The sequence below is a fragment of the Somniosus microcephalus genome, chromosome 16, assembly GCF_052327205.1.
Source record: "Somniosus microcephalus isolate GS21.2 chromosome 16, FLI_Smic_1.0, whole genome shotgun sequence".
NCBI lineage: Eukaryota > Metazoa > Chordata > Chondrichthyes > Squaliformes > Somniosidae > Somniosus > Somniosus microcephalus.
In genome coordinates, this window is record NC_141002.1 from 24,809,578 (window position 1) to 24,827,889 (window position 18,312).

The following is an 18,312-nucleotide window of genomic DNA, read 5'->3' on the forward strand; positions in this document are numbered from 1 at the left end:
GGAGCCTCATCAGCCCATAAACATTAGTAAACAAGCTGCAAGACTATTCGAATACTGAACCTTGTCCGCAGTGGATCCAGATCTCAGCATTTTGGATCTTGGAGGGAACTATATCAGCTACTGAAGCTAGTGCTTGGCTCCTGTATTTTCTTACAACTATGGATTTCTACCTGTAACAGTTCTTCAGCTACTATATACTGAAGGACACTGCAATTTGAAAAAGGTTATGCTTGAATAGAACAAGCCTATGTAATGGGAATATTTCAAGACCTCTCAAGATTAAAAGGGTTTAAGTATAATAATAAATAGAACATGGGAAAAGCGAACCCAAAAAGTGGTTAGCACTGTTGCCTCACAGCGCCAGGGACCCGGGTTCGAATCCGGCCTCGGGTGACTGTGCAAACTCCACACAGACATTCTCCCCGTGTTTGCGTGGGTTTCCTCCGGGTGCTCCGGTTTCCTCCCACAGTCCAAAGATGTGTGGGTTAGGTTGATTGGCTATGATAAATTGACCCTTAGTGTTAGGGGGATTAAATACGTGGGGTTACGGGGATAGGGTGGGATATGTGTTGGTGTAGGGGCTATGGGCATCGGGTGGGATATGTGTCGGTGCAGGCTTGATGGGCCGAAATGGCCTCTATCTGCACTGTGGGGTTTCTGTGAAATAAATGACTGCTGGAGCACGCAGTGTAACTTCAGCCAGCTTCCTGCAAGAAGATTGTGCGGTCATGTCCATTGAATAATTTGCATTAAAAGCTTATTCTTTGAGAAGAGTTCTCCATTTTCTCCCGTCACCTTCAGAAGAGACTGACTTCAGCTGGGCTTTGGTTCCGCGGGAACCTGCAGCCATTCATCAAACATAATCCTAAGCCTTTTTAGTGGCAGTGAGCTCTTCAGTCATGGGAGGCATCACAGGCGAGCCCAATCACACCGTCTCCCACCAGCCAGATCTATGTACTTTCTAGTTGGAGTCACTGCACAGCAATCAGGAGGCGTCACACTCACAACCACCCTGCAGATTAACATGGACAATGTCAGGAAAGTACAAGTGAACAAGTATCCCCCTCGTTTTGAACGGCCCACCCACCCAGTTTTTCACTGGGCGGGTAGGGGTTAAAATCGATCCTCCAATAGTCAGAAGAACCTGACTAGTCACAAACAAAATGCCAGCCCCTCAGAATTCCCAGAAAAAATCTTGCGTATTCCACGGATTCCGGCTGAGTATTCATCCTCTACTGATTGCCAAGTTGGTTTCGACAGCTATTTGTGCAGAAAATGCGTCTAAAGCTCCTCGATAGCTCAGAGAGTTTGTCTAGTGAGCAGCTAAGCCACGTATGGATGAAGAGAGTCTCAGGTTCTATCCCCCGCCTATGTTGAGTTAGCTGATCTCAGCAAGGTCAATGACCTTGCTACCCTGGGTTAGAGAGAGGAAAATAGGCCAAGTGTTCTCGTTGCTTGTTGCTATCCAGCGACTCTCTACAGGGACTGGTCAAGTGTGGATGCCAGATGAGGCACAGAATGGAGCTTGGCTGTGCTGCCACTTACAGTTGAATAGCTAGCAAACATCGAGGCCCGCACGTGAAGAACAGCCAATGGAGTAAGTTACCAGAAACTGATAAGAATTTTACATATACTGGCAAACAGTCAATGCTTCAGACTAAAGAGTTAAGGGAAACAATTTCTAGTAACAAGAATAAAAGTCAATCTTTGGAGCATATGAAGCTGAACTGTATTCAGAATATTCAAGCATAAGTATTCAACCCAGAATTCTATACATATTTTTCCGAGAATGCAAATGACAGAAAAGGCTCCAGTATTGTATGGCTTGGCTCATTAATAACACTGCTCAATAAAAAACAGATATCTTCGTGCTACGATATCCTTTTTCTCAGCGTCGTGGGTCTTGACCCAGCCAATTCATAAATAAGCAATGTCTATCAGTCAGCGGCTGGCACGTAGGAGGTAACAGAAACAGCTGAAAAAACGACCTCCAACAGAACAGGGCCTTTGTTTGTTTTGAGTAAAGCGAGGTAGTTTATAGGTGAAAAATAAAATAAAAGTTCTGTTTTTGTAGGCTACACACAATTAACTTTTGGAGTGCCAGCCATATTCAGCGGCTATTTGTTCAATCTAATGAAGCTTTCCTCACCTAATTGCTTTACAGAGCTTTACTCGACCACTTATCAATAATTAACAATCCCTCTCCAAGTGACCACAGAACTTTCCTGTTCAGCTAAACGTAACAGAACAGCTCTCTAAATGTGTGCTTCATTACAGCAAGCCGGTTATCTCACTTTGAGATTTTAAAAGATGGCAGACTGGTGAAGTATTTAGATAAAAAGAAAGAAAAGTGGCATTTATATAGCACCTTTCATGACCTCTGAACGTCCCAAAGCACTTTACAGCCAATTAAGTACTTTTGAAGTGTAGTCACTGTTGTAATGTAGGAAACACACCAGCCAATTTGTGCACAGCAAGCTCCCACAAGTGCTAATGACCAGATCATCTGGTTTAGTGATGGTTGAGGGGTGTTGGCCAGGACACTTTTTTTGAAATGTAGTCAGTGTTGTAATGTACCAATACTTCACAGTGCCGAACATGATAATTTGATGAGTAACACAGTATTAATTCTGGCTTTTCGAGTTTCTCAGTTCCATTAATATATGGGCATATTGCAAGGCTTAATCAAGCCCAGTTAGTTTGGGATGCAATGTACAGAATATTGCATGAATCTAAGTTATTAAAAGCAGTTTTCTGTGACGATCTGTGCTTTACATCCAGCAGTCCATTAATTCTGGGGTGTATATTAAAGAAACCTGATAATGTGGGAGTTCACTGTAATTTTATATCAATTCATTTGACTAGAAAATAGAACAGTTACCCAGGACTTTCTGCTCGCAATTCCTGTGTGATCCTTAGCTAGGTCTGTCAGTGGGCTCATCTCAAAAAGCCTAGAGCTAACTGGAAGAGTTAATCGCTAAGTTCTTCATTTAGTGAAGTGGCTGCAGTATCCTGGTATTCAGTCAATGTGGAATTGCAGTTGAACTGAGCTCTGAATCCTGTGGTCAGCACTGACTTGCAACAAGAGGTCAAGCCACTGAGACATAAGCATTCTCTCTTGCCCAACCCCTGCCGTTCATCCCTTGTCCTGTATGGGGGCAAATTGCTTAACAACTTCCCCTTTGTAAAACTTCTCGTTAACATGGCTTTGGGGAATACAAGATGCACATCAGATGCGTTTGCCCACAATGCACTGCAGGGAGGAGCTGGAGGTGGCTGATTGAGCAGGAGACTGGAATGGCAGCCCGAGCTCATATGGTTAATAAGGTTCGGGAAACAATGGCCAGACACTGACCAACAATGGCACACAGGAATCAGATCAACAAGAGACTTGTTACACCTTCAAACATGCTCAGAGCTCCCTTGTGCACTTTTTAAAGCAGTCACTCACCACTGCACCGCACCCCCCCCACCCCACCCATCCACCCACTCCTCAAAAAGTCTGCATTCTGACGAACGTGTTCGCGCAACAAGATTAGCCTAGTTGGCTTCTCACTGGGAAGTCCAGTCAGAGCCGAGAAGGACATCTTTATTTCCAGGGTTTAACTCAACTGACACAAGAGTCAGCTGACTGCAAAAAAAAGCTCCTCCAAACACTGGACACCTGCCAAGAGGTCTCATGTTACCATCACACTGACTTCAGTGTTGAACTTAAATATGCTTATAAGGCTAAACTAAGCCCGATTTTTCAATAACTTCTAACTTTATTAAAGTAAATGATTTAGGAAACAATTTTCAATGAGTGCACAATTCATAGTGCACACAATTACTTTCAAACTTGTATGCAGCAAAACTGTATTATATGTTTTTTTTAATATACCAGAACAAAATGTCAGTTCCAATACAGAAAATTTTTATTGCCCAAATATTCTCTAAAAATGCTGGCTAAGACTGGGACATAGTTCCTCATGCACCAAACCCTTGTGGCTGTTTATCACAGGCATCTGGAAAGTCAAGCGATCACTTGCATCAGATGAAATGCCAGCAAGTTATTTGACCATGGATGGCACCACACCCGGGCACAATCCCATCGTCACCTGACATGCCCTTTCCAGCAGGGTAGCAATCAGGAACGCGAACGCCGGCCAACTGTCGCAGCCTGACTGCTGCCCTTGGCCGAGACAGCTATAACCCAGCTGTAGCCCAGCTATAGCCCAGCTATAACCCAGCTATAACCCAGCTATAACCCAGCTATAACCCAGCTATAACCCAGCTATAACCCAGCTATAACCCAGCTATAACCCAGCTATAACCCAGCTATAACCCAGCTATAACCCAGCTATAACTCAGCTATAACTCAGCTATAACTCAGCTATAACTCAGCTATAACTCAGCTATAACTCAGCTATAACTCAGCTATAACTCAGCTATAACCCAGCTCTAACCCAGCTGTAACCCAGCTGTAACCCAGCTGTAGCCCAGCTATAACCCAGCTATAGCCCAGCTATAACCCAGCTATAACCCAGCTATAACCCAGCTATAGCCCAGCTATAACCCAGCTATAACCCAGCTATAGCCCAGCTATAACCCAGCTATAACCCAGCGATTCAGCTGGTAGACTATTATGTCTCAGTGCCGCAGTCGATTCACCCACTAAGCCTTTTGAGGGAAACAAACGTTAATAAAACTTGTTGACTGAAGAGTTTAGCGACGGTCAGAAGCAAGATTCACAATAGCTCACAAAATAGACCAGCACTGAAACGGTGTTAATGAAACTGGAGCTAACTACAATCTTGAGGTGAGTACATCAAATTCCAATGCCCCTACTGTTAAAACAGAAGTGCCTTGCATAATACAAAAGCAAAATACTCCGGATGCTGGAAATCTGAAATAATAACAGAAAATGCTGGAAATACTCAGCAGGTCAGGCAGCATCTGTGGAGAGAGAAACAGAGTTAACGTTTCAGGTCGATGACCCTTCGTCAGAACTGGAAAAAGTTGGAGACGGAACAGGTTTTTAAGCAAGTGTAGGGGCAGGGAAAGGGGGGAGGGGAGGAAAGAACAAAAGGGAAGGTCTGTGATAGGATGGAAGGCAGGAGAGATTAAAAGACAAAAGGGATGATGGTGCAAGGCAAAAGGAGATAGTAATGGGACAAGTTAAGAAACAAAAGATGGCTCTAGATGAGGTTTAAATGGCGATGGCAGAATGATCGACAGCTGCCATGTGAGAGAGGGAAAAAAATTAGCGCCAAGGTTATGGTCTGAAATTGTTGAACTCAATGTTGCGTCCAAAAGGCTGTAAAGTGCCTAATCGAAAGATGAGGTGCATAAAAGTTTGCTCAAAGAAGGTTAATTTGAAAAGACATATTCTGAGCATTGTGTGGTTCGCATTATATATATTTTTAATTAATAGTTTGAAGTATTCACCCCCTTGTTTTAAGATGTATTTTCTAGCTGTGCCTCGGTGCACTACTCCCGAACATGAGGATGAAATGGGGCACAAGACCTGTTCCATGCTCATTTCAGTCTGCAGTACAGCCACTAGGGGGTGAAATTCCTCTTAATGGAAAAAAGGTGACTGCTTTTTCTGCAGTTAACAACCCCACTAACAGATCGCATGTCTTCAGACCCACATGTTCTGTGACATTTAACGAGCGCTAACTACAGAGGAATTTTGCACCCTATAAGGTGTACAAGGAAAGTCACAGTTGACTGTCCCTCCGATTTCCCCTTAGTTCCTTCTGAGAAAGAACCTCGTATTCTCTTAGTGTTGGTGGGCAGGGAACCTTGCTACTTGTAGGTCTCACCCCTGTATATAGAAACCCCAACCCTCATCGTTCTAGTGGCATTGGAGACTCACTTTCCTTTGGTAGTTCTTGCGAGTCACTCAGGGATTCATGTGCTCCACCTGTGTGTGGCCCATTAAACGTATGGTCGGCTTACCTTAGTAGTGGCAAAAGCTTCCCAATTGAAACACTCGAGGTTAAAACGCACCACCATGATAACACCATTGCACTGCAACATGCGCAGAGGAAATGATTCCCCACATTCCCGGTGAGTGTTTCATGGGGCCACGGCAAGCGGATGAGATAAAATAAAAGGGGGGGTGGGTAGAGTATGGAAATTAGGTGTGTAACACTTTTCCCAAAACCAGATGTTAATTAGCAGCAAACTAAATACATGTTAGGATAACGTAACACCCTCTGCCTAGAGCACCTTAAGGATCATTAATGGATCATCCGATGTCTTCCCATGTGCACTGGGCACAGCAGTGAGGAACAACATGTTCAAACGGAAAACTACATTAGTGTGCAGAGATCCTCTGGAGGAACCCAATTGTTTCAAAAAGGTATAACAAGAGCCCCCAAGTGATGTTCATCTCTATTAACCTTCCATCTATGGAATTTCCGTTCCCGTGTGGCAAATGTCTACATAGGATTTTTTTTTTTAAATTCATTCACGGGGTGTGGGCGTCGCTGGCAAGGCCAGCATTTATTGCCCATCCCTAGTTGCCCTTGAGAAGGTGGTGGTGAGCCGCCTTCTTGAACCGCTGCAGTCCGTGTGGTGAAGGTACTCCCACAGTGCTGTTAGGGAGGGAGTTCCAGGATTTTGACCCAGCAATGATGAAGGAACGGCGATATACTTCTAAGTCAGGATGGTGTGTGACTTGGAGGGAAACTTGGAGGTGGTGGTGTTCCCATGCGCCTGCTGCCCTTGTCCTTCTGGGTGGTAGAGGTCGTAGGTTTGGGAGGTGCTGCCGAAGAAGCCTTGGTGAGTTGCTGCAGTGCATCTTGTAGATGGTACACACTGCAGCGGTAGTGGATGGAGTGGTGGTTGAGGTGTCAATCAAGTGGGCTGCTTTGTCCTGGATGGTGTCGAGCTTCTTGAGTGTTGTTGGAGCTGCACTCATCCAGGCAAGTGGAGAGTATTCCATCACACTCCTGACTTGTGCCTTATAGATGGTGGAAAGGCTTCAGGGAGTTAGAAGGTGAGACACTTGCTGCAGAATACCTAGCCTCTGACCTGCTCTTGTAGCCACAGTATTTATGTGGCTTGTCCAGTTAAGTTTCTGGTCAATGATGACCCCCAGAATATTAATGGTGGGGGATTTGAAAATGGTAATGCCGTTGACTGTCAAGGGGAGGTGGTTAGACTCTCTATTGCTGGAGATAGTCATTGCCTGGCACTTGTGGCGCGAATATTACTTGCCATCATCAGCCTGAAAGTTGTCCAGGTCTTGCTACATGTGGGCATGGACTACTTCATTATCTGAGGAATTGCAAATGGAACTGAACACTGTGCAATCATCAGCCAACATCCCCACTTCTGACCTTATGTTGGAGGGAAGGTCATTGATGAAGCAGCTGAATATGGTTGGGCCTAGGACACTGCCCTGAGGAACTCCTGCAGCGATGTTCTGGGGCTGTGATGAATGGCCTCCAATAATCACAGTCACCTTCCTTTGTGCTCGGTATGACTCCAGCCAGTGCAGAGTTTTCCTCCTGATTCCCATTGACTTCAGTTTTACTAGGGCTCCTTGATGCTACACGCAGTCAAATGCTGCCTTGATGTCAAGGGCAGTCACTCTCAGCTCATCTCTGGAATTCAGCTCTTTTGTCCATGTCTGGGCCAAGGCTGTAATGAGGTCAGGAGCCAAGTGGTCCTGGCGGAACCCAAACTAGGCACTGGTGAGCAGGTTATTGGTGAGCAAGTGCCGCTTGATAGCACTGTCGACGACACCTTCCATCACTTTGCTGATAATTGAGAGTAGACTGATGGGGTGGCAATTGGATGGATTGGATTTGTCCTGGTTTTTGTGGACAGGACATACCTGGGCAGTTTTCTACTTTGTCGGGTTGATGCCAGTGTTATAGACAGATGTATCTGCGACAGGTAGATTGGTGAGGACGAGGTCAAGTAGGGTTTTCCCTCGTGTTGGTTCTCTCACCACCTGCCGCAGGCCCAATCTGGCAGCTCTGTCCTTCAGGACTCGGGCTGCTCGGTCCCCAGTGGTGCTACTGAGCCACTTTTGGTGATGGGCAATGAAGTCTCCCACCCAGCATAAATTCTGTGTCCTATGTATCAGATTAAAAGTAAGTAGAAGTGCGTTAGCATAATTGGTTTGGAAGATGCGTGAATTTTTCCTGAGATGGGAGAACCCTCAAACATAATAGACTGCCCTGATAGTCACATTTAATCTTTACTCCCTGCCAATCATTCATGGAGCCAGGTGTTAGCAATCTTGGTCATAGTTAGAAGCACTAAACATTGTTCCTTTAAACTAAATTGACTCCTCAGTGTCATTCGTGTAATTAACACAATCTTTATTCTAAATGTCAATTGGGTACCTTGAATGTACCTGCTTGAACACACATTATTTCTCACCTCTTTTAGGTGCTATTCGCCCCTCCACCCCCCAATCACCTTCCGCCCAACCCTGCTCCCTAGCTGTGAGCAGGCCAACCAGTTTATAGTGGTCTGCAGCAGTGCTGCCATCAAGCCAGCTCTGATGCTCTCCCTTCAATTTTCTTCCCCTTGGTCAAGCAGGCAGCGCGTTTCCGTGGCTGGGAATGCACATCCTTCGGTACAAACCTGTATTGTAGTGAACCACAAGCACAGCACATTGCCACGACGGTGCAGTGCTACGGAAAAAAATATATTAAAACACCCATTACATTCTTTAAAACAAAGCAGCTTCTTGTATATTCAAATAGTTCTGCAATCTGACACAAAGCTGGTAATACAGAGTGTGGGAGCAGGGGAAATTCAGCGAAACCAGGTCGGGTCGCATTGCCAGTGCAGGGTGAAATTCAGATCTAAAACAATGTGATTTTTAGTTTTGTCTGGATGAATGAGGATAAAAAGGGACTTTACGTCTGTGATATAGAGCAATTTGAATCAACAGATGCAATCTTTATCAGGGCTGACTGTACATTATGTAAAATGAATATTATAAAGTAGCATTTTGACTCCCAGTCACAGAGCACCTTATCACATCTCGGAAATGTCGTGCTTCACATACAATGCATTACTTTTGACTGTTAGGTGAGAAAATGGAAAAACTTGAAAAATATCCTGTACCCCAAAACGTTATCAATGTATTGCATCAGCTTTAAAAAACAACACATTTTAACCGTGTCCTTTTTTAAAAAAAACTTTGGTGCCAATTGAAGTCCCCAATAGGAAGAGGGAGGTTATATTTGGATGTATTGTTCTGCACAGATTGCTGAATGCTCATCAGTTGAATGCTTTCAGCTTTACAAGAATGGCTTGACTTGGGCATTTGTCCCAGCCCAGAACAGCAGCGATCACTCCCCAAACTGCAGGTAGCCTCGGTGGCTGCTTGCCAAAATGATGCGCGGAGGCAGCCAAATGCTCAGGAAACCAAATTCATCCTTTTTCCGGCCTCTTATAGCCCAGGCCGCAAAAACAAAATGAGTACGATTATTTGTGGTAATTCAAAAAAAACATTAAATGGAAAAACAGCATCGGACACATCACTCAATGGTCATGAATCTCAATGATTCAGAAAAATAAAATTGCTGATATTCCAATATGCTTTTTTGGTCAAAAGGACTTTCCAGTTGTGATATTTTTGTTGGCCTCTGTACTTGTAACAAAAATAAGAATGTGTTTTCTTATGGTTGCAGTCCAGCCAACACAAAAATTTTTGTTGTAATCAGATAGTTTTATTTGAATGGGCTCATGGAACTATAATTCCAAATGGATAGTACAGTTTTTACACTGGGATTTAGAGTCCTTCTCTTTCTTTCAGACTGTAAGGCAGTGTCAGCGGTAAACCTTGTTCCAATGCACACACGCACTCAGGTTACACTCTCTCACCTGTTGGCTCCTGAACAACACGCTCCTTTGTTGCACTTTACAAGCCCTGCTTCAGACAGGTTTCAGTAGGGACACTTGATAGGTATTTGAGAAGCCAAGAGGATGGTGTGATATTTAACAAACCCAGGCTTTAGCACAAGTGTGAGGAAACCCTCAGCAATGTACCACTTCATAACAGTGAGCGCTAAAGTCTTTGGCCATTGCGAAGACTAAATAAAAACTTACTCTGTAAACTATATATAATATATATATTGCTGCACATTGACCTGGCAGTGGGAAACAATGTCTAGCGTTAGTTTGGATAGTGTTAGTTTGGATTTGTAAAGTGAAATCAGATAGCTAGACATTTGGTTCTGGTTCACTGCAGTCACATCTAAATTAATCTTGTCAAGTGACTGGGTTTTAATAGACCTAGTGACAGATTAATTAATGTGTTCTAGGGTATGCCTTAAATATAAGGCAACTTAGATCATCATGTCTGTTTCTTCCACAAACTGTCTACTGTATCCCAGACTCTACCCAAGCCATTTACTTACCAGCTTACTTGTAAGATTTACTCTTTAATCTTCAAAAAGTAAAAATTGAAATTACTGGTAGTCAAATTCATGGAATGAAGGGTAATGTGTTTCTTTTGATAATTGTTTTTGAAAGACACGCTAGTGTAAAAATTACACATCTCAGGGATTGGTTTAACACCAGTGCAAATTCGGGCATGTCTAACCTGATGATGGACAGAAGACTGGATCAGCTCTCCCACATTGGAGTCCCTTCAATTTCACTACAGTTCTCTTAAACTAGGATGGGCAAAATGGGAAAGGGGTTCTTTGCTCCTGATCGGCAATCTCGGCTGCAAGTGCTTATGTTTGGATGTCAGATGAGGTCACAATCTGGCTCGGCTGTGACGTCTCCCGCAGTCGAATAGTCACCTTCAAGGTGCATGGATAATGGCTCCACCTGGACATGGTACAGGAGGGTGGCCCAGTGTCCATGTAGCTGTAAGCCAACAACGGTCGTTGCCTTTAGGAGAGCTGTTGCAAAATTGGGAAGGGGGAAAACGAGAGACTGCCAAAAAAAAGACAAATATTAAACTATATATTTGAGCTGAGGAGATGATCTTCTCAGAGCACTCACTATACAGCTCAATTGGTCATCACAATCTTGGCTTACATTGCCAGTCTCGGTATAACTAGAGCCTATATGGAAAGGATCAACTTTTTGCTAGAAATAAATTTGGGACATGCAGGATAAAAGATTAGAGACTGAAATTTAACCTAGACCATTGTGTGTTTCTTAAGTAAAAATCTGTGCAAAATTACTCAAGCAAAAGTCCAACAGAATATATACAACCGCTAACTCTGTTTACAGGACTTTTGGATCCCTGTATTATATTTTTTTCCAACGAGGCAAGTTTTCCTTTCTAACTTGCACAACAAGCTAAAATATCATCAGTTTAAAGTCCTTAATTTTCAATACCAGACAATATTGTGCCTTTAGTCTCGTTGAATTAATGTTACTTTATGGATCCTCCTTTCAGTGCAAGAGACTTCTGATCTCTTTCCCGTTATATAAACAGCCACAAAATTCTAACTGACAGTCCACAAATGCTACGAATTTTCCGTTCTTCTCCACCCTAAAGAGCAGAAACCCTAGAAGTGCATCTGAGGAGCGGTGCCTCAAATTGCCAGCTGAACTCCTTCCTTAAACCCTTTATTCCAAGGGCACATCTCTACCGACACTCGCTCAAGAGTGCAGTCTAGTCTTACAACAGACCACCTGGCAAGTCAGCCGGGTCTACACGGCCGGCGATTCACGCCGACACGAAGTGAACATGCGCCAACTCACTCACCCAGTGGCAAGTTCATTCAGCTTAAATGCAACAACAAAAAAAGTCTCTCAGCGAGCAGCAAACTGTCAGTTTAGCCGAGGAAGTGTGCGGAATAGCCTGGTCAGCGAGTATCGGCTGGAAACCACCCCCTGAACTCGCACTATCTGCCGATCTCCCCGTCATTACCAACATGCAGCCAAGCAGAGAATGGGATCCGTGCAGGATTACAGGGGCTCGGAGGAAAGGCAGTTCCACAGACTAACTGACAACACCAGCCTTCAGAGACATCCGATTTCCAACTCACTCTTTTCAGAAACAACAAAGCATTTGTCCAGAATTTCATGCAACTTTTGACAACCAATAAAGCCCAGATAAATGCTTCCATCCATCCAGCACAGCAACATTACAAAGGACTGCGCCACACATTCTGCTGTGTTGCATATCAGCTGCTAAAAGCCAGAAGAAGCCTTTGCAATCTTACCTTCAGAGGCAGCGAAGCATTCCTTCTGTGACTAACTATTTGCAGCTGAAAGACGCCTGCATATCTCACTTTCTTCCTGTGAAGTCCTGTGATTTGCTGAGCGAGCAGCCTTCACGCTGTAAGAGCCAGCAGCTGACTCGCCTGCTCAGGATATGACCCTCTCTCTCTCTCTCTCTCTTGCTTGCTCGGGGAACGCTGTGCTAAACTTGCAAGCTTACACATCGACTGCTGAAACATCCATATTCATGCTGTCACCAACCTAGCGGCCCCTTCTTTATATGAAGGTGTCGGGCAGACACACTGGGGAAGAGAGAGAGAGAGAGAAATAAAGCCCCCCCAGCAAACCCAGATGGCAACCAGCATCACCAACTTCCTCTGGGCTCCAGCACGTGCAGTGAACCTTGCAACACTCCCCCGCGAGCCACAACACCAGGGAGGGAGACCCTTGCAACCCACATCAAACACACCGGGGACACTTGCAACAACACACCGCAGAGCATTTCAAGAGAAGCTTTTCTTGCGCCGACTGCTGCGCAAGATGAACATTCCTCTTTCAGCAACTTGAACAACCTCCACACAAAGCCTTTCAAGTGCAGTCCCATTCCTTTAACCTGCAGTCAATTATATTTCGATTCGATCTGCGAGATAAGACTTACTCAGTTTTCGCGATGCTCTTTTTCTTAAAATCCTGAAACTGCTCTTTTTGGAGGGAAAAAAAACCTGTCCCTTTTAAATTTACTGGAGATTTATACATTACACACACATAGAAAATAATATCAGTTTACCAGCATTAATACCCTTAATCCCTGCTAACTCTGTAATGCCTTTAACCCTGTAGAACCCCAAGCACAATCCTGTGACAGAGCAGTGAGTCAGTAATCACAACCCCTATAAAAACAGCAGCACACATACCACAGTAAAAGCCAAATTATTTCACTGGTTGGAAAGGGCTGCTCAGAATAGCTGCCCGGGCTGTGGGCCTGGTGTCTTACCTCATTCCTTGAAAAAATGTTTCCCTTATCCTTCCTTATCTACTCCCGGGCGCTGGTTTGTTGAGGACTCGGGGACTGTTTATGAGATACTCGAGAGAGACAAAGCCTCCAGAAACTAAAGTAAACTTCCTCCTGTTACTGACTGCCTTTCCACACACACACAGAAAGACTGAATGAATGTCTATCCACGGCCCTCTGTAATCATCTCTTACTTCACAATTAACAATGATGTCAGCAAGTCTGTAGCATCGTGCCAGAATAATTTAACATGTCTCCACAGATGCTGAAGAGGTCATTAACATATGAATTCTTACAGCTCGTTTCCTAAACAGGCATTCAGTTCAGTTTCAGTTCAGTTCAAATGCTTTATTGGCATGAAAGTTTACAGAGAACCATATTGCCAAAGCTTACATTGCAAAAAGGTACAGTTTTCCAACATTCTGTAGGTGTCAATCGATTTGACATTTGTTGGGTATATACAATATTACTTTTAAACAATATTAATTTTAAACAGTCTTTCTACTTCATTTGGTACGTTCAATATTAATTTTAAACAGTCTTACTTTTAAACAGTCCTCAGGTTGTGACATGTTGTTACATATTTAGCCCCAAGGTATGGTCTGTCTCCTTCTCCTAGGACTAATCTCAATTTTGACAGATCATCCAATTCCTTGAAATCTGGGGTTGTTTGGCTTAGCTTGTTGAATAATATGTTTCTTGATGTGTTGAATTTTTCGCATTTTAGGAGGAAATGCATTTCTGTTTCAACCTCGCCAGCCAGACATTGATCGCATATTCTATTCTCTCTAGGCTGCCAGGATTTCTTGTATCTGCCTTTTTCAATTTCCAGTTGGTGGTCGCTTAGTCTGTACCTGGTGAGGGTCTGTCTCTGTTTTGTGTCTCTGATGGTCGTGAGGTAGTCTGCCAGTTTATATTCTCTTTTTAGGGCCCGGTAACATTCTAATCTGCTTTGGCTTTCGGTTATTTTGTTCCAATGTTCCAGGTAGGTTTCTTTGCATTCTCTCTCTCTCTCTCTCTCCCCCTGACCACCTCCTCAAGTGTAGATGGCTAATGTTATGCCAGTATGTTGACTGCAAGGTAGAAGTGTACTGTGTGGGTAATCAGAGGTGTTAATAGCTAATATGTTATGTGGATGCCAATTCAACTATACAATATAATGGAACCCAAGCCTTTCATTAGGAGTTTAAAAGTACAAATCATATGGTTTCTTTCTTGTAATGCAACAGGACGGTTCCATGCAACAATTCGCTCTGAGTGATTGCCCAGAGATTTTAACAGAAAGGCTGCTCCACAGTCACTTCAAGCACCAGGAGGCATCGTTTTCCTGATTCAGGGCTGAAACATGAGACCCAGCACTCTGCCCGGCTAGCAAAACCGATGCCACCGCTCACTCCTGTTGTACGGGGGGAGACCGAGGATTTCCATTTTCTAAAAAAAACAAGAGAATCAGATTCCTCTCTTTTAAACACAGGCGGCTCAGAACAGCCAGGTACATCTGACGCTCTGCTACACTCAGAACAACCAAATTCGGACTTTTGACGTGTACAAGTGCCGCCGGTAGCAGAGAACTGCGCATTTTCCGTTGATCGCACTATTTTAAGCATAAAAGTGCCAATACTGACAGTTTTACCAGGTGTCACCTGGCGATTAGTTGGCATCAGTCTGTCGATAGCAGCTCAGTGTAAACCTCCGACTTCACACTGCGGACCTGCGTTTGATAATCCAAAGTGAGATTAGCACAGAACAGACATATCTCCACTCGCCTTCATTCACCTGGAGACTCGCGGGAGATTGTGATTCCTCTTGCATCGTACCAGTAAATCCTGGCACTTCTGTGGCTTTTCAAAGATGGAGAGTAAGAGTGCTGGTACAGCGCAGATTCACCAGAATGATACCAGGGTTTAAACATAGAAAAATAGGAGTAGGAGCAGGAGTAGGCCATTCGGCCCTTCGAGCCTGCTCCACCATTCAATATGATCATGGCTGATCCTCCACCTCAATACCATATTCCTGCTCTCTCCCCATATCCCTTGTGTCTAGAAATCTATCTATCTCCTTCTTAAATATATTCACAGCCTTCTGTGGTAGAGAATTAAAGGGTTAAATTATGAGGCCAGGTAGTATAAATTTGGTTTGTAGTCCCTTATATTAGTGGTTAGCACTGTTGCCTCACAGCGCCAGGGACCCGGGTTCGAATCCGGCCTCGGGCGACTGTCTGTGTGGAGTTTGCACATTCTCCCCGTGTTTGCGTGGGTTTTCTCCGGGTGCTCCGGTTTCCTCCCACAGTCCAAAGATGTGCGGGTTAGGTTGATTGGCTATGATAAATTGACCCTTAGTGTTAGGGGGATTAAATACGTGGGGTTACAGGGATCGGGTGGAATATGTGTCGGTGCAGGCTCGATGGGCCGAAATGGCCTCTATCTGCACTGTGGGGTTTCTGTGATTTCTGTGGTATTTAGCAGATTGAGGAGTGATCTAATCAAGGCGTTTAAAAATGATAAAAGGATTTGAAAGGGTAGATACGGAGAACCTAGGGGGAATCCAGAACAAGAGGGCATAATCTTACAATTAGAGCCGGGCCCGAATCAGGAAGCATTTGTTTAAAGGGCAGTGGAAATTTGGAATTTTCTTCCCTAAAAGGCTGTGGATGCTGGGGGTCATTTGGAGCTTTCAAGACTGAGATCGATAGATTTTTGTCAGATAAGGGTGTCAAGGGACATGGAGCAAAGGCGGGTAAATGGAGGTGAGATACAGATCAGCCCTGATCGGATTGAACGGCGGAGCAGGCTCGAGGGGCTGAATGACCTATTCCTGTGCCTATGTACTTGCAAATCCCACTGCCAGGTGGGCCACGGAGAGAGCAAAATAATTTATATGAGTGTGCAGCCAACTGCAGATGGACAGACTCCTTTTGTTAGCTGCACTCCTGAGTATATTTGCTGAGAAGCGACAGCAGCCTAATTCCACAAGGGCCCTCAGTTTAAGGCCACCCATTGAGCAAAAGTCAATGTAGAGGACTGTTTCCCGCACGTTTGCACGCTGACTCTCCGTACCACGTAAATGTGCCCGCCCGCGGTGCGGACTGGCGCCTGTCATTGAACAGTAAAGGTGGCAGCGTGGTTTAAAGGAGGCCACTCTGCCCAGTCAAGCGAAGAGAGAGGACGGGACAGGGAACAGAGGATAAAGATGGAGGAAAGAAAATGTCACTGCTTGCTGCCTTTAGCCACGTTTATGCATACAGCCGCGACTGAAAATCTCACAGGAAGGATTCGTCCAGTGCTAAAGAACCGGGTGCATGGTTCAGCTGCCACCAGAGGCACCATCACTATCTCACTTATCTAATAGCACTGCAGCCGGTGAGGGCTGCCGTAAAAAGACCCTGATACATTACAAAGGACCCTCGGCTAAAGGTTTATTGACTCCACGTCTGCATTATAACGCCTACCTCTTACCATATGTACAGATCCGGGCTCCAACATCAAAGCTGGTTATTCTATCTTGATATTAACCTTTTCATTGGGCCTAATCTCAAAGACATATAGAGTCATAGAGTTATACAGCACAGAAAGAGGCCCTTCGGCCCATCGTGTCTGCGCCGTCCATCAAGCCCTGTCTAATCTAATCCCATTTTCCAGCATTTGTTGGTTCCCAGTGGATAAACTGGCTCAGAGATCGCACCCAGATCAGGTCATCTTTGACCCAAATGAATGGGGATCAGACAATAATCGAACAACACTGTTACAGACTTCTTAACTCACCGAGTGTTTCTGTGAGAAATGCATCCTCTTTCTCTATCGGTACCTTTAAATAACATAACAGCAACTCTATTGATCTTAATGGATGCCAATGTTGTCACCTACGTTTTCAATCCCATCCTCTGGCCTCTGAAGCACTTTGAGAAGTGAGGAGGGCTGTTCACTGCTTTTCCCAAGAGGGCTCTCAGCCTAGATTTTCTGACTGGCAATGTTTTAATGCCGGCTGTAACCCATTTGAAAAGCAACAACAACAACGGTGAATTTATACCTCGCAGTAAATTGGCTCTATGTAAGACTCCATATGGTGATGAGGGTTCAGCTCGGCAGCGGATAGGTGTCCTACTGAGCCACGCAGACCATATCTGACCCGTGTCCCTGGGCTGGGGGCAGAAATCGACTGTGGTTCCTATTCCTGATCACTGTGCAGTAACCCCTTCTGGAGCGTGTGTGTGTAAACATTGAGTGGAGTTAAAATTGGGCTCGGCTGGATAGCACCCCGGCCCCCCAAGATCGAATAGCCTGCCGACGTTCACAATTGGCACTCAAGCGCTTGGAGTGGGGTAACTGAGTGCCGCTGGCATCTGTGGAGTGAGTTGATTCCTTGAGGAGAGATGGGGAAGAAAATTGGACTCTTGAAAAGACTGAAATCCATTTCAGAAATTGGGATAACTTAAAAGTCAAACCCATCATTATAAAATTATGTCAACAGGTAGCTTTTTTTTTGCAAGTTTAGTTTCCTACGGAAGAATGTAAATTATATACGTGCAAAAATCTAAACTATAATCAGACTGCTGCCAAATAACCACTTATGCTGGGCGGATGAGATGGTCTGACATAAAATATGTACCAATAAAATGAAAAATGTAGGATAAACCTAAATAACAAGTCCCGTTCACACTACAGCTGGAAACTCTAATTTCTTGTAGATTTACAATAAAATTGCAGAGATGTTTTGTGATAGTTTAAGTTCAGGGCAAAAACTCCCACCTCTTGGTGCCAGTTCAAAGAGACATTGTTGCTTGGAATTCCTGGCTTGCAAGTGAAATTAAATCCTGCATGTAAACACAGGCACAATAGAGTATTACAAATGCCAGTGGCCAAAATCAAATAATTTTCTTTGAAATGAAACACCTACGTGAAAATTACATCAGCTTCTACACAGCCACTTTTATTCACAAGTACCCCCACAATTCATCCCGCATCCAGGAATGTTTGGCTCGCAACCCCAGAAATATCCAACAAGAGCTGGCTGTGAATTACAGTGGCTCGAGTTGTTCAGTTGCAGACGGCTGGATTCCAATCTCAACTCACTTTCAGCCCGGAGGAAAACCACAGCCCACACGCTGAGCTCGATCAGTTTGTGACCAGGCTCAGGACAAGAGCTGAGCGCAAATA

At 44.4% G+C, this 18,312-nt stretch overlaps 1 protein-coding gene across 8 annotated transcripts in view; it reads right to left on the minus strand.

Moving 5' to 3' along the window:
• The window catches only part of prickle1b (prickle homolog 1b), a 249,999-nt gene that overhangs the window by 26,495 nt on the left and 205,192 nt on the right, over window positions 1-18,312 (minus strand). The window contains exon 1 of one of the 8 annotated variants that reach the window (XM_086008700.1): window positions 13,142-13,338. The exons of 5 other annotated variants lie outside the window; for them this stretch is intronic. The gene's annotated coding sequence lies outside the window, so the exon portion shown is untranslated. Of the gene's footprint in view, window positions 1-11,972; window positions 12,096-12,149; window positions 12,316-13,141; window positions 13,339-18,312 lie in introns of those variants that run through there. 2 more of the 8 variants (XM_086008699.1, XM_086008702.1) reach the window with 2 other exon arrangements.